At 38.6% G+C, this 27176-nt stretch overlaps 1 protein-coding gene across 1 annotated transcript in view; it reads left to right on the top strand.

Moving 5' to 3' along the window:
- Nucleotides 1-27176, top strand: part of LOC122800219 (germ cell-specific gene 1-like protein) — a 640636-nt gene that overhangs the window by 323556 nt on the left and 289904 nt on the right. The window lies entirely within an intron of this gene.

Raw genomic sequence — 27176 nt, forward strand, 5'->3', positions numbered from 1 at the left:
GGTTATAGTGCCCACTACTCATCACTCATCTGACCCATCATAGAGTAAAATGCCCCATTTGGGATGTACCTCACAAGACACCTCCAACAGCTGGAGATACCACAAAAGTACTTCACCAAGAGGATTACTGGCCCCAAACATATGTCCTATGCAGCTCAACTGAAAAAACTCCGGCTGTACTCAGTGGCATATTGCTTACACAGATGTGATCTCTGCCTGACTTAAAAAGCCACGTCCAACTCAGAATTGATGGACATGCTCCAGCTAAAGAAATTCAAGTCACCACAAGTCACGCCCGCTGTGAGCTAAAGCTAAAACAACACAACAAAGATAATGCTGAGGATAGATAGATTCCAGAGAGACTCCCTGCTTTTTGGAAAAAAAAAAAAACCAAAAACAGAATTAGACAGAGCACTAACACTCTTCTTACCAAAACCTGAAAGTGGGATAGTAAAATACAACAGACCCCTGACATCATTGGCTCTGCTCTGGAGCTGAGAGTTAATTAATCAATCATATGGAATCAATGGGTACAAACATACGCTGGCTAGGGCTATAAATATAAATAGGTAGAACCTGCCTACTACCTACCTACCTACCTATGAACCTATATTTATTTATTATTAAAAAAAATAAAAACATAAAAATATATCCATAATTATCCAAATATATAACATCAAGTGTGCATATCCAGGACAGCATGACACAGCATGACCTCACAAGTCTTGAGTCAAGTGTCTCTCAAAGATGAGATGGGATGGAGAAAGAAATGATGTGGATGTTTTCTACTCTCTTCTCATCAGTCATTATTAACCCAACCAGAGTTGTGATAATCAAGACTTTATTTCTTTCTCTCTGTCTTTCTCTCGCTATATATATATATATATATATATATATATCTATAATATATTATATATATATATATATATATATATATATATATATATATATATATATATATATATATTATATTAAACTTTTTTTAAAAAGGAGGAATGCTTTGAAAGAAAATGCTGAAAAAGAAACACTGGTGATATTTCTATGAAATGAAAAGAAAGAAAAACAACCAAAGAGATGAAATGAAAATGAAAAAAAAAAAAAAAAAAATCCATTCCACATATACATAATAAAGTTGTTGTAAGTAATTGATGAGTTGAAATCAAAAAAGAAAATCATTTTAACATTTTTATTTTTCTACTAATAAACATTTTGACAGCAATTTTAATGAAAAGCAAAATGTGCATAAATTTGGATTGCAACATTTGGAGATTAAGACCAGTTGAGAAAGGCAACGAGTAAAAAAAATGAATGAAGAATTCTGTGATGTGACTGTCGTGTCTGTGACTGCCTCAAGTTGCTTTTTTTTTGTGTTTTTACTTACTTGTTTAAAATTAAAAAAAAAAAAAAACAAAAAAAACAAAAAAAAAATCTATGTCTTCTGTGCTATATATATATCTATATTTCCCAGAGCTGGGATACCAGATCTGCTATATATTTATTTATGCTGGTTTATGTATTTATAGTGTGTTGTTGTGCTGTTATGCCAGTGGGAGTGCTTATCAGTGAGAAAGTGGCAGTAGTGAGGCATATAGAGCAGCTCAGCTAGCCACAGAAAGAGGTGTCTCCAGTTTGATTTGATCCCCTTATTGGCCGATTTAAAAAATTCCTATTCAAAACCCGTTTTAAAAAACGTTTCTTATTGCACGATTCTGTTTCATGTTCCTGTTTCCTTATCCTGTGCATCCTGACAGTGCAAGGGGATAAACTTTGGGAAAAAAATTTGCTCAGGAAAAAACTTCTTGCAAATCCAGCTTTAGAACTTTCATCAATTTTTTTTAGAGTATTCTTCAATCTGAATTCCTGTGTAGAACTGCTGAAAGTAACTGACTCAAGAACTGACTAAAGTAACTAAAAACTTCCAAGAAATAAAAAAATCTTCCTAATAAAAAAATCACATAAAATCACACTAAAAACCTTAATTGCAAACTACTTTGCCAAACAGAGGAAAAACAAACTAAAACTTTTACTAAAAGGTACTAAACAAGGGTCACTCCAAGGGTCAGCTCTGGGAGGTCTCCTGTCCCACTGGGTAATGGGGGCTGGCACAGGCAGCATATGCTATTGCCTCATGTATGCACAACCCTGCCTCCCTCCTACCAACTAAACACTACAACCTGCGAGAGATGCAAGTACATAGCCAAACTGTCAGCAATCTCACCAGCAAGACAGTAGTGCAGCAAAGAAGAAGAGAGGTAAACCGAACCACCCACCATGCAAACACACTACACCTTTACACAAACATAGCAACATAAACACAATGAACCCAACAGAGAGTGCAAACACATACTCTACCTACACCCAAAAAGCTGAAACAAGCTGAAATGCATGCAAACAAACACCAACAAAAACAGCAGCAACACCAAGCTCCAAACACAAAAGTGCCACCCAAAAAACACCCTGTAGGCAACCAGTACCACCAAAACTTACTGAAGCAGGCAAGGCAATAGTCAGGCACCCACAAGCCACTGAAGGGAATGAACAAGGAGAAATTTACAGCAGCTGCCTGTCGGGTGCCAGCAACCACTGCATGCAGCATGCACACAAGTCACCCACAGCAAGTACAACTCTGTCATTGTTCATGTTGGAGTGAATGACTTGAGATGCACCTCCCTGGACTACATGAAAAGAGACATGGAAGAGCTCTCGGACCATGTGGCCCAGGCAGGTATGACCCTAGTCCTGAGTAGCATCCTGCCTTCACCCAGAATGATACCACAGTATAAGGGCAAAATGATTGACTTCAACATTTGGCTAAGCTTCTGGTGTCATTCAAAGGGGGTCCAGTATCTGTCTGCCTGGGGCGACATGATCGACAGAGCACGATGCTTTGCCAGAGATGGTCTGCACCTGTTGCCCCTGGGATTTAGATTACTGGCTAAGGATTTTGCCACCCCTATAGTGCCTTTTTTAGGCAAGGTTCAAAGGACAAAATCACCAATGTGACAGACACAAACATGTGAAATCTGAGGGTGATGCTAGTCAATGCTAGAAGTGTAAACCTCAAAATGCACTCTCGAGGCACTCCTAAAAATGGAGAACATCAATATCTGTGCAGTAACTGAGACCTGGTTAAAGGCTCCAGAGATTACCCTGCATTACCAGGCTATAATTCATATCACACCTATCGGTCACCAAACCTGGACCGAAACACTAAAGGCGGAGGCGTGCCCATATTCATTAAGGATATCCACACCTCCAGGCTAGTTGCTCAGCATAATGCATCTGAGATTATCCAAGTGCAACTAACTCTGGGCAAGACCGCAGTCCAAATTGTAACTTGCTACAGATCTCCCACCATGCCTCAGGATTCCCACTTCTCATTTCTTAATACACTGGAAAATATTAGGGTACAACCCAACACCCTAATAATGGGCGATTTCAACTACCCCACCATTAACTGGGAAAGCTACTCATGTACCAACTCTTTTGCTCAACATTTTCTGGAATTCATAAATTCCAATGCCTTAGATCAACTTATCCAAACCCCCACCAGGAGCAGCAATATCCTAGACCTGGTCATTACTAACATGGACGACCAGTGTTCCACACCAGAAGTCAATTCCTTGCTGGTTAGATCTGACCACAAGCTAATCAGCCTAGACATCCACATCTCACCCTCACCCCCCATTAAGGAAACCACCATAAATAATTTCTCCAAAGCCAACTTCACGCTTCTTAAGACAGAAGTGGCAAACTTCTTGATACCCATGCACATGGACAATAGAGGCACGACTGCTGAATCCTACACAAATACACTTTATAAGCACTTACACAAGTGCATGGATCATGCTATCCATAACAGAACCAAGATGGTATCCTTCAAAAAAAAAAAAGAAACCAATCTGGTGATCCCCTGCCATAAACAAACTCTACAACAGAAGAAAGAAACGGTTGCAAAAAAGAGTAAAATCCCATGACTGGAAGAACTCCCTGGTCAGCCTCAGTAAGAAGCTGAGATCCCTCACAAAATCCTCCAAAGCTAGTTATGAAAACAAAACTGTCACTAATGCTAAAGACAACCACAAAGCATTCTATAGCTATGTCAAGAATCTCAATGGCAACATTCAAATCTGCTCCGAGTTACAGCACAATGGCACTAAATATACAGAACCAACTGAGATTGCCAACATCCTGGCAGATAGGTTCATTGCTAACTTTACCCCCCACCCCCTAAAGGGCCCATCTCTATACCAGAAGAATGCAAAGTTCCTGTAATCATGGCTACACAGGTAACCACAAAGCATTCTATAGCTATGTCAAGAATCTCAATGGTAACATTCAGATCTGCTCTGAGTTACAGTACAATGGCTCTAAATATAAAGAACCAACTGATATTGCCAACATCCTGGCAGATAGGTTCATTGCTAACTTTACCCCCCACCCCCTAAAGAGCCCATCTCTATACCAAAAGAATGAAAAGTTCCTGTAATCACGGCTGCACAGGTAAAAAACACACTCCCCAAAGCCAAGAACACAGCATCCATGGGACCTGACAACATCCCAGGGTGCGTTCTACATGAACTACAGAATGGACTGGCACTCCACCTAAGCACCATGTTCAATCATAGCCTCACCTCAGGCTTTGTGCCCACTGAATGGTGCACAGCGAGAGTTATCCCACTCCACAAAGGGGGAGTCAACACGGACCCCAGGAACTACCGCCCCATTAGCCTAACGAGCCTGGTCTGCAAGGCCATGGAACGTATCTTCATGGAACTTATAAACAAAGACATTGGTAATCTTCAAACTTTGGACCCCACCCAGTTTGGGTTTGTAAAAGGCAGATCATGTCTCCTAAACCTGATTGACTTCTTTGAAACAGTCACCAAAGCCTTAGATGAGGGTAAGGTGGTTCACACAGCCTATCTAGATCTTGCCAAGGCTTTTGGCACCATCCTCCACTCTGGAATTATAGATAAACTCATTAAACTGGGTATAAATCCCTATGTCACAAGATGGGTTGCCAACTGACTCACTCACAGAACTCACACTGTGAAAGTAGCAGACTCCAAATCCGACTTCAGACCAGTAACAAGTGGAGTACCACAGGGTTCAGTCCTGGGTCCTCTCCTGTTTGGTATCTACTTTTCTGAAGTACAGGCTAACAAAGTTCACAGATGACTGCAAACTAGGAGCCATAATTGAAACCCCTAACAATGTGGACATCCTACAAAAGGGCCTCCCTGACACAGATGCCTGGTGTCAAAGCCATGGCCTCAAGCTCAATGCCAAAAACTGCATTGTCATTCCCTTTGGTAAAAACTCTGTACCCATGAGCTACCACACAGGTGGTAGTCTACTTAACACTGAAAGTGTGATGAGAGACCTTGGGACACAGGTGGACAGTAGTCTCTCCTTTGATAATCACATCACCACAGTAGTCAGGAAATCCTTCTACGTGGCACACCTCATCACAAAAGGTTTTTCATCCAGGAAAAAAGAGGTCTTTGTTCCCCTCTACTCATTACTCATTAGACCCATTATAGAATACAGCACCGCTTTTGGTATGTACCCCACAAGACATCTACAACAACTGGAAAGGTCTCATAAATACCTCACAAAGAGGATTACTGGCCTCAAACAGATGCCCTACACAGACTGTCTCAAAAAACTCCAGCTTTACTCCGTCACATATCAGCTACTCAGAGGTGATCTCTGCCTAACATACAAAGCTATGTCAAACCCAGAGCTGTTGGACATGCTCCACTTAAAGAAATCCCAATCCCTCCGAGCTACACGCTCTAGGGACCTAAACCTTGTCACCACAATAAACAGAACATGCAGGAGGGATAGATTCCTGTCCCAGAGACTTCCCATACTCTGGAACAAACTACCTATCTATATTAAACAAAGCTCCTCATTAGCACTCTTCAAGAAAAATCTTGATGATTGGATGGGAATTAGGAAATTCACCCCGGGGATCACCTCTGTGGCTCTGCTTGACAGGGGCACAGGAAAATAATTTTCTTGGGTGGCGAAAGCCAGGGTACCCTTTTGGCTGGGCTTGTATAGGCCCTAGGGCCGATAGCCTAGTATCTACCTATGAACCTATGAACCTATGATCCCAAGTTTATGGAATGCAGCAAAGCTAAAGCCATTTATAGGTGCCTCAATAAACAGTATCAAGTTTCAGAATGCAGGTTTAAGAAAGAAAAATGTTATGCTTGTGGTGAAGATGGGTACATTGTAATATCTTGTAAAATAAGAAAATGGAAATTATACCAGAAAGCCCATATTTAGGAAGTTTACTGCTGATTGCTCACATAATATTCTTAGTAAGTAGAAACATACAGTGTCCAAACAAAACCTAACCTTTCTATTACATGGAGTGTTCATCTTGAATCTCTAAAAAGATGAACAGTTCCTGACAGAAATAAAGATAGAAACAAGAGTCTATGAATTTTATGGTTAATACTAGAAGCAATGTAACCATTATGAATAAACTAAAAATTTGGAAAACAGTTTTAAAATGAGTATTTAAAAAATAATCACATCTATTATACATGTTTCAGGAGAAGCCAGACTGTATGTTTCAGACCCCAATTGGTGCTTTATGCTATGCATACTGATGCAGAAGAATATGTCAGCTGTTAATGAAAAATGTTGTTATGTAAATATTCAGAATAATCTGCTGCTGTGACAAATATACTGAAATTTGATCAAGCTATAAGATTAAAGATTTAGCTTGACTGGTATCCAACTAGTCATTAGAATAGTACTTGGCACCTCAGCCATTTTGCATTGTTGGCTGTGACTCAGAAGTTTTTTAAATTAAATATGGGCTATGCTAAATATGCTGATGTGAAAAGTAGGCTGTCTCTTCCAGTAAGGCCAGAAGATTTATATGTACTTGATCAAGTTCTGATGCTAGATATCTAGTCTCTGTGGTATGGAGGGACAAAGTCCTCACTACAACTCTGATGACCCAGGTTTATGTAGATACTCAGGCAATGGAATAGCCAGGCTGAGAAGGATGAGAGTGAATGACTAACAATGACTTGTCCATGCCAAGGAAGGGAGAGGTAGTTCCAGTCAGGTTTTCACCACAGAGAAAGTTATGAAAAGGCCAGGATGTGGGTTTCAGCCTTGCTACTATGAAATTGGTTACAGCAGACATCATTAGAGTGCATGTCAGGGTATGCTTATGCACAGTGAAAGCATTGAAAGCTCCCTTGGTATTATGGGTATTCACACAAATCATTAGAGATGGGGGTTAGGATGATGACTGCCTGAATTATGGTGTCTGGTAATTGGCTGTCATGCCATCATGGAAGAAGTGATCTGATTAATTGATATTTGATTGGCAGTGCATCATAAAACTGTTATAGAAAAAAAAATGTTAATATTATGGTTAATCACCAGTACATGAAGATCATATTTAACTCTGGGCTTCCAAAGATGTAATACTCTTGTATCGCTATGAATATTTTTTTGAACAAATGGTCTAAAGTAAGTGAAACAGAGTTTATGCTGTACTATTGCAGAAGATTGGATTTGCATATCACATGTGGTTGTGTATTTTGGTGGTGTAAATTCATATTCCCCCAATAAGTCATTTTGTTATGCTAGAAATGTGGCATCAAGCTCAACTTTTCCTGTCTAGACTGACAGGCTTATCAACATCATATGTATGCTGTGCTTGCATACATCCAGATGTAGAAAAAGAAATCACACAAGTAATAAATCACCACCAAATTTATTGCTGCTCCAAAGGAATGGCCTGTGAAGCCATTTTATGATCTATATCTAGACAGCACTGGTCACTTCCCAGGAAAAATATCAATGGTTTTAATTGGTGGTTATTCAAAGTGGATGATTCTGTAGGCCATGAATTATGCTCTATCACATGTAACCACTGAAAATTTTTGAAAAAGTTTAAGATGCATGGTATTTCAGAAACGCCAGTGTTTGATAATGGCTTAGGCTTCATCATTTTGAAATTTACAGACTTTGTGAAGAAAATAAAATCAATCTTGTAGCTACTGTATGTTCATAGGTTCATAGGTAAGTACTAGGCAATCATTCTGTTGACCATCACAATCCTATCCAAAAAACCCTATTCAAAAGTTACTTCTAGCTTCATCGAGGGCAAGACAAGATAGACTTGAGGAGAATTTGAGGCTACCCATGTAATTATCTATGTTGACCTTGAAGGTGGCAAGGAAGCTACTCTGTTGATATGTAGTAGAAGTTTGTTCAGCACTAAAGAATATGTTGAGATATAAATCTATCATGCCAATATGTCTTATTTATCTGCTGATGAAGGTTTAGTTCCTTTAACTGAGTATATAAGGTGCCATTAGACATTCATCATATTAAATCCTGCAACAGTAGCCTTAGCTATATGGGTTATATCCTGCCAAGGATATAACAGCTGGCCTGCTCCCAAAGCTTCAGGGTACTTTCCATATCCTCAAACCCTTAAGCAGCTAAAAAGATAGGTTTGAGCACCAAGGTTTGAGAACCAAGCTTTCCTACTGCTGAAGAGAGCAGTCATTTGAGAGTTTTGAGGATCTGTTGTTGGCTTAAGCTGCTCCATTGATAGGCAGATAAATACCCTTGGGAAAAACCTTTGACATTTAAATATTTTTGTTTAATTTTACATTCCTAGTTACTGAAGTCATTATTTTTTTGCTTGTGTTCTTTTTAATCGAAGTCTATGTTTTAATGACCGTCTTGAGACCTAATGGTACTTTTAAATGGGCACACACTTTTTTTCTTTTCAGGTTAAAAGTTGTTAAAAGTAGATGGCAACCATTTTTCTCTAGAAATATTGTGTTCATTTTACTTATTGTGGCTGGCAAGATGTATTAAAGTGCCCTCTACTGTGTTTTTATTGGGAAAATCTGTCTTTTTACAACTTTTAATTTTTTCCAGAGTGTGTTGCTTGTTTTTCCTGGGAAATAGATCCATTTTTGGCTATGACCATGGAACAAACTACTGGACCCATAGTTGGTCCTTCTTCCAGCCATAAAAAGAAACAGTTAAGTAAACAGCCTTTGTACCACAGCAGGCAAGCAATTTGCCTCAGCTGAAAGGGAATGTCTCTGCTGTGGCCATTTGTTGTACCTCAAATCACTCATCTTTTACCCAGGATCCCTCTGGTGTAGCTGCTATAGACTGGAGGTTAGCCATATCCTCTGTGGCTGTTAGTGTCCCCTCACTGGGCAAGGGCGAGGCTCTCTTGTCAGTTCTGAGAGAGGATCAAGGAAGTATTCTCTGTTTAGTCAGAATGTTGTATCTATCACTGGAAAAGATTGTTGGCCCCATTTTCCTGTTAAAAAGAAACAGATACAGAACACTAAACATGTATCTACTCATAGTGTTCTTGGACAGAAGTAGTTTACTAGATCTGGCTAAGGATTTAATTCAGGCTATAGATCCCTCTTATAATGTGGTTGCTGGTAAAGGAAAATTGGATGCCTGTTTCTCCTAAGAGATTCAAGATTCTGAACCTAAGCAGGAAGCTGAAGGGACAGACAAAGAGTTTTCTCCTCGGACTTCTCATTCATATCCATAGGAGAGGTTGGTATCTGATTCAGCCTATGGGGGTTTCTCTTTTTGTGAGACTGTTTCCAGAATGTGCCACTGTTTTCAGTGGGACAAAACTGAGGTCTCTGAGTCTCTCAGAAAATACTCTGAACTGTTACAAATGAAATTTCCAGAACCTTCACTCACCCCCCATGCTGTCAGAAATGGAAAATGTGGGGGTCACTGCCTGCAATTTTCCTGACAGTCAGCCTGCTGCACTAAAAAGGCAGATAGATTGTATAGTTTTCCTCAGTCTTTTAAGTTTTTATACACTCATCCCAAAACTGATCCAGCAGCTATAGTTTTACTTAATCCTACTGCCGGTAAAAATGTAGTTAGTTCAAATCCTACACTTTCTGATAAGGATCTGAAAATAATTGATAAGTATGGGGAAAAAGTGCATTCTTCTTCAGCTTTGATTTTCAGAATTTTAAATTGTCAGGCTCATATGTTAAAGTTTATTCTGATTAATTGTGAAAGTATGACAAATGTTTTGCCTGCAGTTTTTTCTTGTAAGAAAGAAATCTGCTTTAAATGTTTTAGTTCTTCCATGTCACAGCTCACAACTCGTTGTTTAAAGTGTGTCTGTGACTCTGTTGATACTTCTTCCAGGGCTATGGAAATTTAAATAATGCTAAGATTCATTCCATTGACTAATCGATTAATAAAATATTTTTAACCCCTAAATTTCCGATGAGAAATAATGTGTAGATAATTCATGTTGCTATTAGTATTAGCCGGTATAAACAACTAAATAAACAATTAAATAAATGCAGATCAATAATAATTTTAATACACAATAGAGAATAGAAAATTTAAATGATGAAAGAATGGTAAAGCAGATGATTCTGATGAAGTCTCTGCATTAGGAGATGAATAATAAAATCTTTTTGGATGCAACTTGGCCATCGTATTTTGGATTACTATTAAGAAGCATTTGGATCTGTGTACGTGAACAAGGAGGACAGCCTTCATTGGTACCTTACAGCATTTTTTACAAGGAGACAGTAAATATCCATAAATTCAGGTCTCCCTTTCTCTTCCTTGCTCCAAAGCAGTCAAGTCAGTCAGTCAGTCATTCAGTCAGTCATTCGGTCACTAAAGATGCTTCAGACTTTGCTTGTGGTGCGTTTCAGAAGGAATAAAAGTGGAAGGTGTTTGGGACACCAATGGCAGATGCAAGTACATGAATATAAAAGAGATGCTTACTCTAATCAGGGCACTCAGCTCTCTGAATCATGTTTGGTCCCCTGGACTTCTTCAGGTTGTTAGAGACAGTACTGCAGTCATGTGATACAGCAAGCAAGGGGGAACCAGATCTTACCAGCTTTGAAGACTAGCCATGTAAGCTTGGTATATAGCTTCACAGCACAATCTCACTCTACAAGCATTCTGCATCCATTCCATTCCTCTCACTCTCGTAACACAATAAATCTGAATAAAGCCAAAAATAATGGGGCGAAGCCCTAAAATATGGACAGTTTTTAAATATTGCTCTTTTAAACTTAGAAAGTAGTTGGAATAAAAGGTTTTGTGTTACCATGCATTTCTTGAAGGATATGAAATCTGAACCTCAAATGTCTGTCATTATTTAGTAAATTCAATTCTGACTGCTTTGCCAGAAAACCACAGATTTTATGAGGAACAGACCAAAAATATGAGGCAAAAATCTGAACATACAGTGAAAATGTTGACATTTGAGAGGTATGATTAAGTCGGACCAAACCTGCATGGCAGACAACCTGTGCAGTACAAAGGCAGACCATCACTAATAGAAATAGTTCAGGGGGTCTTCCATGATTTGATCTATCTGTGGGGAGTTCCTCAAGTAGACCTCTTTGCCTCCTGTCTGAACAATCAGCTGACAAAATTCTTCTCCAAAACTCCATGCATGAAGACAGTTGCCTTTTCCTTTTCTTTGACAGGAATGTTTCTGTATGCTTTTCCATCCATTCCACTGGTATCCAGGGTTCTTCTAAAGATTCATAAGGAGTCCACCAAGATCATTGTAGTGACTACCTTCTGGCCTAGGCAACTGTGGTTCTCCCTTCTACTGGAAATGGCTAGGGCCAATTACCACAAGCTTCCTCACACACTGGATCTACTGACACAAAAACAGGGGTGTTTGATGCAGCTTGCCATCAATCATTTTTAAGTGACCGACTGGATTTTGGGTCTTAATTCTCTTTTGGTGCCTGTTTACTGAGAAGGTGCAGCAGGTATTAATGGAGGCAAGAAAGATTGCTACTAAAAAATCATATATTAGCAAAGGGAAAGGTTTTCTAGTTGGTGCCAACAACATAACCAGCACCCTTTCAGGGCTAGTTGTTGTTGTCTGGTTTTACAATAATGAGTTACTGGCCTATGGGCTTTTTTAGTCCTCGATCAAGGTTCATTTATCAGCCATTTCAGTATGTCTGCCCATGGACCCCCTCTTTCAATGCAGTCTCATGTGAAAATGTTTTTGAAAGAAGTTTTGCATAAGAGACCTCCAAGAAAACTGGTGGGTCCTCATTGGGATATTCATTTTGTGTTTGAGAAGCTAAAACTTCATTTGAACCATTTAATCAGGCTGACATCAGATTCCTAACATGTACAACTGTTTTATTGATTGGTCTTACCTCTGCAGGAAGAGTATCTAAGTTACAAACTCTTATGGTGAGTAAAGCCTATTACATATTCCACAGAGACAGTGTTTCTTTGAGAACTTATCCTTTTTTATGTCTAAAGTGATATCTGAGTTTACTTTAAGCCAAGCTGTCTATCTCCCTGTTTTCTTTACTGAACCCAGAAATGAGGAAGAAAGGATACTCCATACTTTGGATTTCCTCAGATATGTCAGGTACTATCCTGACAGATCAAAATCTTTCAGATCTTGTGATGAATTCTTCATTTCTTGTGAAGGTTAGAAGAGCAATCTGTGTCTAAACAGACTGTTTCCAAATGGTTGTCTGAGGCTATTTATTTTGTTATTCCTACTCAGTAAAACTACTCCAGGCAGGTTCAAGGATCACTCTAACAGGGCCTTGAATTCTTCTATGGCTTTTTAGAGCGGATTGGATTATAGAAGTATTACAGACTCAACAACTTGGTCATGTGTACATATTTTTAAAAATCACTACAAGCTTGATTACTTTTCTAGCTCTAGATCAGGATTTGCTAAGGCCTTTCTTCAGGGGCTCATGGACCCCTCTCCTTCCATGTCCCACAATGTTGTAAGCTAGGATAATCTATCCATATAGCTATGGCTACTCTAGCAGTGATCCATACGATGAACATAGTACAGTTGTTTAAGTAAACCTGCTGTAACAATAACATTTAAATGGTCATGACTGCAATAACCACCTCCCATCCCCCTTTGTTTTTAGAGTATATTTTTGTAGGGTGTGTATGTGTATGTATATATTTTTACTCCTAGCTATATTCTCTCTAGGCTCAGCCTCCCTCTCTCAGTTGCCATGAAAGCTCTGAAGGACTTGGCACTCAAACTTATCTTATTAGACAGCTTGAGAGTGCATAGAAGGTGCTCTGAAGCTGGGGATGCTAGTAGTCTGTTATATCTGTGACAGGATATAACTCATATAGCTAAAGCTACTGCAGCAGTGGTCATAGTAAGCCTAGTTGCACAACTGTACTCTCTGCAAAAGAATAAGATCTCAAATAGAGTTGGCTCTTTCATGGCTCAAAAGGCTCGACACAGATCTCCACTGATAAGTCTGCAAGAGACTGAGTTCAGAGACAGGTCTGACAGCCTTTCTTGATAGTTAAGAATTTTTGATGCCATCAATGTTTTTAGTTATGAATCTGAGGTCTCTCAAGTTCTGTGATATGTGTAGACAGGTTCCCTATGTTAGACCAAAAGCTCAGAAGATCGACAATGACATCACCGACGCCAGAAGACAGATGGAGCAGATAACCGACAACTCGGAATCCCGACAGCAAAAACACTGACATGGGAAATGTGTGAGCACGACTGGGTAAGTGTGAGATAGTGAGGGATTTAGGGTTAGGGTGCATGTAAGGTAAGTGTGCGATAGTGAGGGACTTAGGGTTAGGGTGCAGGTAAGGTAAGTGCGCGATAGTGAGGGACTTGAGGGTTAGGGGCAGATTAAGTGAGTTAGGATTAGGGTGCAGGTAAGGTAAGTGTGCGATAGTGAGGGACTTGAGGGTTAGGGGCGAATTAAGTGAGTTAGCGTTAGGGTGCGGGTAAGGTAAGTGTGCGATAGTGACAGACCTTAGGGTTAGGGTTTGGGTTAAGGTTAGTGCATCGACAGTTGTGTGTAAGGTGTAGTGTAGGTTTTTAGGTTGTTAGTGTGCTTGTGTTGTGTGTGTGCTGTGTGGAGCAGCGAACCTTTTGTTTTGTTAACTGTCAGGATTGTGGTTTGTCGGGCATGTGAACGTTCATGTTTTTGCAGTTTCGTTCTTGTGGTTTCAGTATTGTGGGTGTCGGTGTTGTCTACTGTCGGTTTACTGTAGTAGACCCGTGTAGACATATACATGCCAAGAGGTGCATACATAACATAATGGGTAAAGGGAAGTTAAGGCTTCTTTGGATGTAGTGGAGATGCCTTTGGGAATTATATGGTCCAGATAAAAAGCTTCTGAACTACTTTGGAAATAAGCTTACAAAATGATAAGGAATTATCAACAAGAGTGCCTAAATCCCCCATAACAGTGTTTTTTGAGGGATGCATCACTTATTTGGTAATTGAAACTGTTTTGTATACAACATGAACTGTGATCCATTTTCTTAGATTTAATTTGAGATAATTGTCTTTGCACCAGTTTTTAACATGGCCTAAACCATGTTGGAGCAGTTGTGTGTCAGCTGAAGCTTGAATAACCCAATAACACCCAATGTATGTCATCTGCAAACTTAGTTAACCATAGGCCAGGACTGCTTTTCTGAAGGTCTGAGAAATAAATGCCAGATAGGAGACAGCTCAAAACTGAGCCCTGTGGTACACCACTTGCAACTTTTTTGTTTTCAAAAGTGGCACTTACGACTCTTACCACATGGATTCTGTCAGGCAACCAGTTAGCTATCTACTGCACATTATAAGGATTTATATTCAGATTTACAAGACTATCAATAATGCCTGCATGGAGAATAGTGTGAAAGGCCATGGCCAGGTCTAGATATGCTATATGCATTATATAACCTCTATCCACTGCTGCTAATACGTTTTCACAGCAGTTAATCAGGTTAAAGAGGCAGGACCTCCCTTTGACAAAACCAAATTGATAAGGGTCCAGGAATGAGATATTTTCAATGTCTAGATTAATGAGGTCTGAGGTATTGCTCTCCCTAGCTTTACATATGAGGCTGGTTTGACTAATGTGTCTATAGTTACCACGGTCTGCGGTTGGGACACCCTTGTAGAATGGCATTAAAATGGCTGTTTACCAGACTTCAGGAAAGTAACCAGTGGAGAGACTTAGATTAGGTAGGGGTTCAGAAAGGCCATATTTGGCACTGATAATGTTATCAGGGGCCAGGGATGAAGTAATCTTGGTTTTTGAAAGGGCTAGAGGAATTGGTTCATAGTAATTAAACGGGGGTGGCTGGGATTGTGGAACCTATGGAATAGCTATTACTGTGGGTGGAGTAAATTTGTGAGCGAGGATATTAGATTTTTCATTTGAGACAGAAAGTTTGAAATTGTTGTGGACTAGTTCCAAATATTGTCAGGTGTTCATTCTTAACTTTCTCGCATAATTAAATAAGGATTTATAGTTATTTTTGGTTTTAGTGGCTATTTTAAGTTCATCCCCAGCTTTGAGCTTCCTAATAGTTCCCTTAAGCTCTTTGTTAGTTTGTTTAAGTGTGATCTTAACTCATTCTCTCCAGTGGAGCTCTGCACATTTTTAGTATAATTCCTAATGGGCAGAGATTAGGCTCTTTGATATAATCAAAATATGTCCTCACATTTCAAACAAATATTCATATCTCTGGAACCGTAGGGATTACTAAAGAAATGCAAACTGCAAACTCTTCAGCACAAACTATTTTTATGGTGGTAGTATTCTTTAGGTTCTAGGTCTTAAACTGGACTTTGTAAATCAGGGTAAACACAATAATTATTAAGCTTGTAATATTTTGCAAACAACTTACAATCTGTTAGCAACCACTCAAGTTACACATATACTACCAGCAGCATTTTGTTCATCCAACTAAGAGCTTTAATGAGGCTAAGCAGTTCTGTCTGTGCTACTTGATTGTCAAAATATTAAAAAACATGAGCTTTATAACAGTATAAATAAATATTATATGAAAAACAGTTAATATCTTGTTACCTGCACTAAACATTGATCAAATATCAATGCAGTTGTATTTGCCATTGTGTAAGCTTTAAGATGAAATCTTTTAATACTTCATATGTGGCAAAGTTTTGGAATTATCAATGCAAATATGAACAATGATACTGGATGCCTAGAGGTGTCAGTATTATGTAACTGGAGAAGTACCTGGAGGCATCACTCAGCTTTAATTAAGCATTTATAATGTCAAGGAAGTTCAGGCCATACTGACAATTTGTAGTGTAGGCCAGCCAGTTTATTTAGGGATAGCTGAAGGTCCCTAGTAGAAAGGTCTTGGTTCTAATGGAAATTGCAGCTATTGTGTTAAGATAACTATCATGCTCAAAAGGGGACATAGAGGGTGCTCTATGGCTAATTATGAAGTGGTAATTTGTCTTTTGTGTGGTGATTTGGATAATTATAACTTCAGATGTGGTGTCATAAAGAATGTCTCCCCAATTGCCAATAGGTCTGAAGATGTGATAAGCATTATGTCCAGGAATGGGGGGGGGGGGCTTTCTTTGCCCTGAAACCATGTTTGTGTAACTACACATATATGAATGTGTTCAACATGCAGGAAAGCCTGAAATGTGGTCATTTTTGTTAAGACTCATGCATTGAGTAAGGCCACATTAATGTGCGCCAAATTTGAATTTACTAGGTTGGAATGTTCATCAGAAGAACGCTGCATAAGAATGGGAGTATGGAGGTAGCAAAGACTTTAATCTGAATGGGGAAGCATTGAGGACAGATGTGCAGATTGTACCAAGCTTCCGATGTACTTCATAATATCATAAACTCAAAATATTGAAAGTTAAAATATTGAAAACTCAAAATATTATAATGTGTTTAATACAGATACAGGTACAATATGTGTGGCAATATGTGTTAGTGAAATACCTGCATCCATTGGTACATGTGATAATTCAATCCCTTTCATTTCTAAATATGCCGTATTTTTCCTGATATTTTGTATATGTTCTTCTTGGGTCCTCCTCACTCTTTGCTAACCAAATCCTAAATCTTTTTCCTCTTTACTTCCCCATATATATTGATAATGTACCTGTAAATCTCTTACATCTTCTAAAATTATCTCTTTGGTCTGTATCTTGATAACACCTATTTTATATCTCTAAAGTTGTCAAAAAATCCTTAAAATTTCCAACAGCTAACAAAAAAAATCATTAGCTTAATAAAGTCATCATTTGGTTGTGTCACTGTTAGCAGTATATCATTTGTAAACACAGAAAGTATAAGCTGCCCTCTTACCTATTGATAGCCCTGTACCATTAGGTTGTTATCATATCTGCTAATGGTTCTAGATATAATGCAAATAATAATGGGGACATTGAACAACCCTGTCTTGTCTCCACCATTATGCTAAATGATATGCATGCCTTTATTTTTATTCTGGCTTCAAACATCTCATATACCATATATGTTCATGTACTAAAAACAACAGTTCATACAGGAAAATTGTTAGCATAAGGAATGGGCATACAGTATTTTGTGTGTTCAGTATTTAGTTCGAGTTGGTATGTTATGTCTCAGAACTATGTAAAGTATATGTCACTGATGTCCAATACCAGTTGGTCCTGAACCCTTCATTATGACTCCTGTCAATGCTGTGTTCTGTTCTTACGTATTAAACTGTGCACACTGCTTCAGGTTTCTCCTGTACTCATGAAGTTTGGATGACTTAATAAACCCGTTAAATCATTTAAGGTGTTTGAAAATTTTTCCATATTACAACAGTTATAATGTCTTACTTTGGCATAAATAAATAATTCATAAATCAGCTGCATATGCATTTCATTGTAATATACTTTTCATTTATCCTGGTCAACATGGCATAAGTTCTGCATATGCATATCCACTATTACGTACGTATTATTGCAACTAGATTCCGAGAAGGACAAGACAGAATTCATATCCATGCAAGTGTATGTTAGGTATTTCAAGAGGTTTGTGAACCTTCTCAGACAACACAGTGACTTCTTGAACAGCCCCACATTAGGCAATAACATCTGCCTGTCATAAACAGCAACTGACAGCGGCAGAATAAAAAATGGTTTATAATTGCTATCAATTCCAGTAAGGTCTCCTTAAGCTGCTGTAAAACACTTACAAACTTGTTACAATAACAGGAGTTGTTTTCACATGTATTTCTTAAGGATATGAACTCTGAAATTGTAATATCTTATTTATTGACTTCACTGCTCACTACTTTATTAGAGACCCCCTGCTTTATACTGCCCTTCTGACACCATCCATTAACTGTTTAAGCCATTTGAGTTTTAGGCATCATATCCTTTAGAAAAATGTACAATAACACAAATCCTATTAGTCTAGCAATTTTCTAAGTTCGTAAGAGAAATATTTATAATCTGTCCCTATTTATTTTAGGCTTTGTCCAGATTTTTTGCACTAAGATGTTGAGGTGTGTGTGAGTGTGTGTGTGTGTGTGTGTGTGTGTGTGTGTGTGTGTGTGTGTGTGTGTGTGTGTGTGTGTGTGTGTGTCTGTGCCCTAGTTAGAGTTAGCAGATGGAATTTATTTTTAAGTGTATTTTCAGGGGATTGAGTTTCATAGGAAGAGAAGTTTACTGCTGCTCATGCTAAGTCTGCTTAAAATGTACAGCTGTTTTGTTCAGCAAAGGGTATCACTATTGTACAGAATTTTAAAACAGTGTTAGTAGCACAGGAGGTAGCATACTCACATCTTAATGCAGAGGGCTATAGGTTCTACTCCCACAGCATGTAGATTTGTATTTTAAGGGGGTGTGGTGCTGCAGACCTGAGTATGTCCTCCGTTGGATGAGGTGCCTACTAACTATGAACCTATTTTTCAGTTTGCCACCCATTCCCTATTGCAATATAGCAGTTTACCATTTTTTATGTAATATAGGCAATTTATTCTTCAAGGGCAGTAGGCACTGAATTTGTAAAGGAACCACTGTAATATAAAGTTTTCTAGCAACAACCTCTTCATTAGTTTCAGATCTATTTAATGTGGAATTATTCAGATGACTTTTACTTCTTCAGAGATTGTGCATATTGACTGATATTGATGGATTGTAATGGCAGAACTTTGAGTGGCTTTTTATGGTTGAAATGTTCTGAATTGAGCAGTTTGTCTTTATTGGTTCACATGTTTTATTTCATTGCTTACTGGCAAAATGTTCAAAACTATAAATTTAAAACGCACCCTATCAAGTGGTGCTGCATTATACAAGGGGTATAATTCAACGATTATATATTATAATTGACTGACCTTCCTGGTTGCATTAAAAAACTTTGCATGGTCCTAAAAATGTGTGCAAGGGGTCTATGATTTGAAAACAGCCCAAAGGTAAACTTAACCTGCCACTTGCCAGATGCATTTTCTTTGAATGTGGGTTTCAATGCTGTTTCACATAATGTGAGTTTCAAAGGTAGAGAAGTTTTACTGCCAAGTTTGTTTTCATTGTAAGACTATTGCTTTGTTTAGCAAATGTCTATCAGTGTTTGTGCTATCAAATTTAAAATAAAATGTGTAAATTAAATCCAAACATCAATAAGCATTTCTGTGAAAAAGGACTTTCAGAGATCCAGGAAATAAACACTGAGAGTTTTGAACAGTGTTTATGGCAACTGGGGATAAATAGCCAAGTAATGGGACACTGGAATGGCATCATGGGAGGCTGCATGGGGGATGAGAGGGGGAGTTCTGGGTTTGTACCCTCCTGCAAAAAATCCTGCGGGTTCCGCTGGACTGAAGGTACCAGACACTCTTGTTGACTTTATAAAAGACATCTTAGTAAGAAAAACCTGTTCAGGTTTTATTGTGATAAAACTAGGTATATTAGTGCAGGGCCTTGAAAAAACTCCAGAGGTAGCAGGTGATAGGATACTTGCTATAAGTAATTTTTGTGGTTTAATTAAGGCATGCAAAAGAACTAATGGTTAGAAAATGCAGACTTCCCAAAGCAGTACATAGAAAAGCTTCAGTTAGAGGTTAGTAGAGAAATAATTACAAGTGTGCTGTCATAGCAATAGGTTAAGATAGTAATGCTACCAGTAGTGAGATAGCTATCCAGCTGTGATGTACTGCTTTTGGGATCAGTGATATTTTAATATAGTGGCATACTCATTATCTTTATGTAAAATATAATTTATTACAAATATGTACATTGGTGTAGCAGTTAATATTGTTTCATTGCAGAGCTTGGTCACAGTTCTTGGTTGAGATGCCTTTTGTGTAAAGTTTGCACATCCTCCCTGTGGGTAGAAACTTTGCAAGGTGATGTATTTCCTTCCTGAAGCTCAGGGACATAGGTGAATTTGATGATCCTGTCTGTAAATTGTTTTTAGCTGGGTATATGCTTTGAGAGGATTTGTATATATGTGTGTGTGTGTGTGTGTGTGTGTGTGTGTGTGTGTGTGTGTGTGTGTGTGTGTGTGTGTGTGTGTGTGTGTGTGTATGTGAGTGCATGTGTGTGTGTCTGTATGTAATTTATTTCTGTATGCTTTTCACCCTGTGTGTGTGCGTGTATTTTTTTTCAGTATGCTTTTCACCTCCATGCCTGCTAACCATCAAGGCTTTTCAGCTGAACTTCAGCCTATTTGCTCTTTAGCAGTAGTGATCTCCCAGATTATCCCTGATCCACTATGGTGAAAGCTGTCTTTGGGGAAATTTTATTTTGATCTAATCCATCTGTGGGTAGATGGATGTGTGATCCTAATCACTGTGGAGGCCACTTTGCAAGTGCATATTCTTCTGCATTTATTCAATTGAGGCTGCCACCAGTCAGTAGCCTGGAGGACCATTCACATGTTCTGAGGCTGCAGGTCTGTCCATTTTCTCCAAAAGGCTACTACAACACCAGATTGGCTCCAAATCCCCTCTCCCTACCGAATGGGCACATACTCATATTCCCATCCATCAAGTACTCTAGTCACTAAATGAACTCATGTTGCCTCAGCCACAGTTAGAGCATTATCCTGCTATGCCACCACAGCTGGATAAGTGTACAGCAATGTAATTAAATAAACGTGTTTAGTATATACTGTCATGATAGACTATATATGCCAGGAAGACAAATCACATTAGCTATTTAAAGGTTCAGCATCAATAATATTAATATGTGCTCATGAGAATAGTACTAGTAAACCCAATTCCTGATTCATTGGTAAATCAGTAAATACATTTGCGTATTCACGGGAAGCCAAACAAAAAAGCAGTTTCCTGTGCACTAAGTGTTTGAAGGAAGCATTTTAACTTTGTTTTCCTTTTCGCTCTTGTTTAGAGCTCTTGGTTATAAGCCTGCATGGTTCCATGTTTCCATTAGTTGCAGCTGTCCATGTTTAACAGTGTGAAAAGGGAGATACGTTCTCATATTATCTGTTATAAAATACAACCTGAGAAGCCCATCTTACTTATCCATTTTAGTGTGCTTTATAAAATCTGCAGATCTGACAACAGTAAGCTATAGTTTCTGTGCTTGTTAACAGGTACAACAGATAACAAAAAAAACAAAAAAATACAAGCTTCATCAGAACTTCTCTTCCTATGAAGCTTGTATTTTTACAAGTGAAAGCGCTTAACCAGTTTTTGAGATTTGGATTCAGTAAATTATCATTCTTTGATATATTCATCGTGACCTGATATTTTCTTGCTGCTTGACTATATTGGTGGGATTGTGGCTTTGCTGTACTGAGTGGAATTCCCAAGACACAGAGGAGTGATTGCGCACAGTGGATCTGTTTTTTTTTTGTTATTTAGGTTGCTTCGTTGTTCGCTTTGGAGGTACAACAGATAATTACTTTAGTTTTATAGACACAGTGACCAGTAATAATATACTCCAATCAAATGAGTGTTAATACTAGTTAATTTATGTCAAGTACTGTTCCTAAGCATCCTGGGTAAAGACAGGGAGATGAAAGAAAGAAATAAGCTCTAGAGGGCTCCAGGAATGCCAGCAAGAGTCAAGTAACAGAGCATTAATTTTAATATGTAGTGGCCTGATGACTGTAACTGGCAAAGGACTGTGGTTACATTTACCTCTCAACTTCTTTGCACAATAATTCTCCATAAAGCCTAAAATAGTGGAGCATAGGCTCAAAATCAGGAACAGTTTTTAAATATTACTTTAATTCACTTAAAACAGTTAACAGAAACAACAGGTTTTGCATCAACATACATTTTCTGACAACTAAGAAGTACAAAAGTGTAATATCTGGCACTGTTGACTGACTGTAATCCTCAGTGGTTTACCAGAAAAATCAAAAATATTGTGATGGGCAGGGCAAAAATATGAGGCAAAATTTGGGATGTTGAGAGCTGTATAGCACAGAAGTCAATTAGAAGGAGTAAATGAAGCTTAATTTAACTAAAAAGAAGAAAGTCCAAAATAAAGACAGTGCTTTTTCTCTTATTTCCTTATATGAATGCTGTAGACCTAATTCATGGTCGCTATCAGCTGTCTTGCATAGGTGTGTGCATTTATGTGTATGTGCATTTGTGCTTGGGTTAGATAAACCTTCAGGTGTTATATTTTTCAGTTCAGACTCTTGTCACAACATACATGTTCCCCTTTTTCAAAACCATTATTTTCATATTACTTTATATTAGAAATAAATAAGTAGACCCTTATATCTGCCCTTTGAGTGTAGTTAGCACTTTGCCTCTCCTACATTTTTCCCTTCCTTCTTCCGTCACTTGTCCCAGACTCTGCTAAACATCTCTCTGGGTTTCCTGTCACCATCTATTCCAGTATTATGTTTTATAGGTTCACAGTATTCTGTGCAAATACATGTTTTTGAATAGCCAGTGAGTAGTTGAGCTGCATGTGGACACCTTCCCCCATCCACATATCCTTTCCGCTCCATCTCACACACACATTTACTGTGTTTTTTTTCCCCTAGACTCGTTCCAGCTACCTGATATTTCTTTCCCTCCATAGCCTCCAAATCAGAACACAATTTCAAAGTGTTGCTTTACTAGGGCCTGGTATACTAGGGGTAGACCAGAATAAATAGAAAAACTGCCTTAATTGCTCTTTTTGGATCTATTTCAGAAGACTGAGTTGTCAGAAAGTCTAACTTCATATGGTTGAGATCATATGATCTACTTTCTGAAAGGTCAAAGTACACAAAACAACAAAAATCTAAGTTTTTGCAGGAAAGCAAAACCCACCCCTTCACCCCCACACCCCTGCATATTATATATACCAACTCTGAGATCACACTACAGTGGGGAAAAGGGTAAATTCCCCAGTCCCCACTGTACTGTGATCTCCATGCAAAAGCATTGACATTTTGGAAAGTCGATCATATGGTCTCGACAATATGAAGTTTGACTTTCTGATGACTTGATCTTCTGAACAGGACCTCTCCTTTCACACTTCCTTCCATCCTTCCTAGAAGATTATTTCACATCTTTCTTGAAACCTTTCTTAGGTGTAGAAGCCTTTGTTGGTTTAAGCCTTTTCATGAAAAAAAGTTTAACCAAGTGGACGGAAAGCTAGCAGTAGATGTACCCTGCAGCAAAATGCAAAATACTGCACTTGGGTCCCAATAACCACTACAGAGAGTAGATCATAGCAAGATCAGAGCAAGAAAAGGACATAAGGGTGTTCATTATACCTGGAATAGACCCCCACAAGCAGACTGTGATTATCCTGGCAGCAGACAGAATGCTTGCATGTAGATTTCAGGAAAAACTCTAGCAGGAACAGGAAATACTCTTCTTTTATTCTTGGAGTTGCTGCCAGGGCCTCTGTATCTGCTTCTGATAATCTAATCCAGGTGTGATAAACAACTTATACTCTACTCCACAGCTGTTGCTGTAGCCTGCGTACAGTGTTGTGCATTTTCTGTAGTAAAGCTAAATTGACAGCTTTCTGTGCAAGTGATTAACATTTCCAAGCTGTTCCTTACAGTATTCCTCTCATCCACTAGTGCTTCAACTGTCTTTCTGTTGTCTAGAAAGAGAACAATTTTTTGCCATGTTCCTTCAGATATGACTTAAATGAGCACTCTGTTTGAATACTGGACACAGGTGTTGCCCCTGTAGTACTCCATCAGTCAACTTCCTTAGTCAGGATGATATGGCAAGAGACACAGTGGGTTTATAATAGGATAATGGGCTCTGATTGTTGAGACTCAAAATATCATAATTGAAATATCATAAATGCATAATATTCCAAACCCAAAAACTTGTCAAAAAAGCACAAACAGTTTAAAAACATAATTTCACCAGTCTGGCTTCACTAACTTCCGCCAAAACTGTGGGTAGCAGTCATCACTACACCACCCATTTCTAAATATGTTACCTGTGAGGTATTGCCAGCTATGCCAGGAGAAGTAAGGCAGTGGATGTATAGCGTATGCCAGCATAGCTAGCTGGAATTTTGTAATGAATTATATGTCCTTTGTATATCAAACTGATTTGTACAGGTGCTTGTGTTGAAAATGTATTTGTAAAGCTGTTTGTGTTAAAAATGTACCAACAGTGGGTCTGGCTAGACAGAAAAGGAACACATCTGTATGTCAGGCTGTATTGTAACTGTTGAAAAAAACATATTGTAACAGAGGATACTGGAAGCGAAGAGGTTAATCTCAGTCCAGCTAAGTTTGAAAAATAGTCTGAAATTAAGTTACCTGGTTTAGGCCATAAAGGTTTTATCTTACAGTTCTGATTGCAGCCAGAGACAAAATGTCTGTGAAAGCCAGGACTAGGAATCCTACAGTATTGTCCTTAGGGGTGAACTAATTCTACCCTGGAAGGGTGGAAGTTTTGAAATGGTTTTATACCTTCAATTTGCTATAACACATCTTAGCAAAGCTCTATATGTGTGTAGTGTAACACATATGTGTTAGATTCTGGCTCAGCTTCTAGTAAACAGAGTAGTGTGGAAACCAGAGTCAGATGCCCAGATGTATGTGATGTCGTTCTGTAATCCAGCAGTGAAATTATGCTTTAATACTAGATGAGACAGAAGTCTCAGGGCAGTCTGTTTGTGAAACCTGACAAGAAGGAAGTCCACTCACCCACTTCATCTAGCCTTGCTCTAGTAAGTGAACTAAGGAACAGTAATTATTTAGATCAGTCAGGAAAATATAGTGAGATCAGTTAAGTATTGTTTTTCTGTATCTGTGTTATTTTTAATATTTCCTGTGATTGAAACTCTAGTGTTTATTATGAATAGATATTTAGTATTTCATGTTCTTTTATTATTTATTATTAAATATATTTAAACTTTTCATTGTGGCTCGTATTTTAGAGAATATTTTAACATTTAAAAGTACTTTTATCTATTTGGTGACACTGTGGTCATTCCTGAAAGCCTTGTCTTTGGTCATAATACTACCATTTCTATTAGTATTCATTTTACTCAGTATAATTGGGTACCCTTGTAAGAGCCTTAGAGTAGGTGGTTTTGGAGTGTTCTGGCAGCAGTATCTATCTTATAGTCTGGGCAGAGAGGGTATAGCTGATAAATCTGTGCCGGCCTTTCCCAGATGTGTATGTGTGTGTGTATGTGTGTGTGTGTGTGTGTGTGTGTGTGTGTGTGTGTGTGTGTGTGTGTGTGTGTGTGTGTGTGTGTGTGTAAGTGTGTGAAAAAACAAATCTCTAGTGTGTGTGTACTTGGAACAGGGATGCAGTGCAGTGGTTTCACAGAGAGGGAGGTGGAGGACTTGGATTGGAACACTTGGCTGAGGAATCAACTCTAGAGCTGTGTCAATGGGGAGTCTTGTTTGGGGCCTGAAGAGAGAGAGGGAAACCCAACCCCATGACTGAGTATGTTCCCTGTGTGCTCTTAAGGGAAAGTGTGCTTGATGTAGAGATCTACATCTGGAAATACTGTGCATATCTATCTTTGTTCCAAGTAAACGTCCCTCACCAGTGTCTGTGGTGAGGATTGAGGCTCCTTGATTACTGGCCAAGAGGAGGGGCGTCACCCTACTGATAAAGTCATACAAACTCAGAGAAAAGGGAAAAGTATTAAAACAATAAACCTGTTTTTTTTTTCTTTAACTCTGTGATCTGAACTTGAAGGCAGCACTCAAAGGAATTAGTGATATTGACATAGCTAAATCAATCCATCACTGATATTGACACTTTTGCTTAAAGATGCACAGCACTTTAAATGTCATCAGAATGGGACATGGCAAAGTGTACTGCTTCCTAATACAAATATGTTGTGTCTTATGCTCTAACCATTCTGCTGTCCAGTTCCTTCACTATGGTCTTACAATCAGCCTATGCAGTTTTCTTAGAAACCACATGCTAGACTTAGTCAAGGGCCTTAATAAAGTTCATCTAGACCATATCTACTGATGGTCTCCTATCAACGTATTCTCTAACTCCATAATAAAACTGGACCAGGTTTGACTGATGATTTCTACTTATGAATGTTGTTATCCTGGAGACTATTTTTTTCTTTCAAAAATATCTAGCTTACCCCTCAGAATTTTGTCTTTGATATCCCCAATGATCATAGGTAGACTAACAGATGGCTTTATTTCACTGGATTTTTCCAGATCTTTACCCGCCCCCCCTTACACTGAAGTCAGTTTCCATTCCTCAGATGCTGTCCAGTAATCACATCAAATGATCTATTAGCTCATTCTCCAGAATCATTTAAGGAATGTAGTTACCAATCCTTCTACTTCCTGCACCTTTACTCCTTTAACACAGTCAGGTTCCTCTCTTACTCTTCCTGCTCTGCCATGCAGTCAAGGCCATAGTTTTAAGTAGGACAGAAGGCTAAAAATAAAATATTAGAGACAACAGCAGGGGATTTTTGAAAAGTGGATTATGTCTCTTGAAAGAAGCAGTCATTGATGAGTTAGGAGACAAGGAGTAAATCAAGGGACAGAATAAATTGCAAGAATGGGTCATCAATGGAATATGCAGGGTAATGGACAAGGGTCAGAGAAAAAGCTAAAAAACAAAGGCAACCAATATGGCTTCATGGGAATATGAAGACAGCAATAAGGACAAAAGACAGGGCCTAGAAGAAATAGAAAGGAGGAGTGGGAGTTGGAATAGACATAGTACAAGGACAATGGCATGCAGAAGCTAACTGTTCCCTGGATCTCACAAAGTAGTATTTTATAGAGAGGGCTTTGGGCCTAAGGAAAGAACTACCACAGAGGCATTCAAGAGCGCATGCTACTGGTTAGAAAAAGTGTAAGGAGGAAAGTACAGATAGAATGAAAGTAGAATGTTAAAGTTCTTAAAAGGACAGCCTAGATAAACTTTTGTCTCCTACCATCAAGCAAATGCAATGTTATGTTAA

This window comes from Protopterus annectens, chromosome 4.part0 (genome assembly GCF_019279795.1).
Source record: "Protopterus annectens isolate FY-2018-M chromosome 4.part0, PAN1.0, whole genome shotgun sequence".
In the NCBI taxonomy this organism is placed as follows: Eukaryota; Metazoa; Chordata; order Ceratodontiformes; family Protopteridae; genus Protopterus; species Protopterus annectens.